We start from the raw sequence: 1,947 nt of genomic DNA, 5'->3' as shown, positions 1-1,947 counted from the left end.
CCTCCTCCTCCTTTCCTCCTCCTCTCCTCTCCCTTCTTCCTTCTCCTTTCATCCTCTCCTCTCCTCCTCCTCCTCCGTACCTTCCCCTCTTCCCACAGTTTCCCCGCTAAATTTAGCTGAAAAATTGATGCCGTGTGGCCTCAACAGCAATTCAGTTCCCCACTAAATTTATCGGAGAATCGAATTGCTGTTGAGGTCACGTGACGTCAATTATCCCGCAAAATCTAGTGGAGAAACTGAATTTGTTCATAGTTGACGTGACACCAAGTAATGTGACGTCATTTTTCCCGCTCAATTTAGCGGGGAAATTAATTGGTGTGGAGGTCAAGTGACGCCAATTTTCCCGCTAAATTTAGCGCGGTTATGCGATGGCGATTCTGACGCCGACGCCGCGAAACCCAGAAACTGGCGCCTAAGACCTAATTTCTAAAAAGCTGTTTTTACATCAGGTGGCGTGCACTAACCCTATAATGCTCTACTTACATTACGCGAATTTCAAATGACACTTCTTTTTCCCAAACAAAGTGCCCCTGAACCAGATGGTATTCATTATAAAATGCTCCAACATCTTTATCCACCCAACATGGAGCTATTTCTGTACCCTTTTAATAGAGTTTGGCTTGAAGGTCACTGTCCATTCTCCTGGAAAGTCGTTGTTGTGCCAGTGCTGAAGCCCGTCAAAGATCCCTCTTGTGCATCTAGCTTCAGACTTAAAACTCAAAATGTATTTCCAAGATATTGAAAGGGAAGATTAACAAGAGGATCATGTTGTTGTTGTTTTTCTAGAACAAAACAGCCTTCTTGATAGGTACCAATATGACATTCGTTCAGCGCGATCCACTGTCGATCCTCTCGTCCGCTTGGAGACTTCCATACGTGAGACGTTTACCAAGAGGCAACAATGTCTTTCCCTATTTGTTTTTTTAGTGTTTAAAAAAGGCGTACGACATGGTTTGGCGCAACAGCATACTGCAAGATTTATTCGGTCTTGGTTTTTGAGGCCGAATGTTTAGTGTTATACAGAGTTATCTGGAGCCCAGTACATTCCGTTGGATGCTAAAGACAACTCTCTCTAAAAAGTTTTTAGAGGAGAATGGAGTCCTTCTGGGGGGTGTACTCAGTGTCACTTTCTATCGTTGAACTGAATTCGATTGGCCGAACGATTCCTCCTCTAGTGCAGTATTCTTTATATGTTGATGAATTACAGGTCTCAGTTTCATCCCGCAATTCCTCAACTTGTGAGCGTCGGGTCCGGCTACCGGTCAATAACTTGGTCAAGTGGGCCGATACAAATTGTTTTAAATTTTCTCCCGAAAAAAACTATTTATGCCTATTTTTCTCGTCGACGTGGGATTCTCCAGAAACCGTCTCTGAGCATATATGGTACTCCTATTGTCATAAAATATGAACACAAGTTTTTCAGCCTTGTGTTTGATTCCAAGTTGACTTTCATTCCACACATTAAGAGCTTGAAACTCGTGTGGTTTAAATCTCTGAACATCCTAATCGTCTTGTGACATGTATTATAGGTCTCTCTGAGCGACTGTGCCTGTAGTGCATCTATCGCTAGTTCATTCGCTATCAACTTGATTATGATATATATATATATATATCTACCCGGGCATCAGTTCTAAAGGTGTTAGTTGTTATGCATCAACAGGGACTTCGATTAGCTACTGGTACGCTTTGCACCTCTCCGGTGCTTAGCCTTTATACAGAAGCCCTGGAGTATAGAAAAATTTTCCTGGGCTTGAGATAGCCCGTCAGAGTCCGCTCTTTCGCCGAGCACCCCGTCCAAGATAGTATTGAGAATGTCAAGTTCTGTCGCACATTTTAAAACAAACTTTGCGTAGTCCCTTCATTTTATATGAGGAATGGTAGTGAAGCACAATCTGTAGGGATGGATACAAAGCCTGTATTAGTACCCTCCATATAGACCCATGGAAC

The sequence above is a fragment of the Ixodes scapularis genome, unplaced genomic scaffold, assembly GCF_016920785.2.
Source record: "Ixodes scapularis isolate PalLabHiFi unplaced genomic scaffold, ASM1692078v2 PGA_scaffold2__306_contigs__length_199485367, whole genome shotgun sequence".
NCBI lineage: Eukaryota > Metazoa > Arthropoda > Arachnida > Ixodida > Ixodidae > Ixodes > Ixodes scapularis.
The sequence above is the reverse complement of the archived record's forward strand: the minus strand, read 5'-3'. Positions refer to the sequence as shown.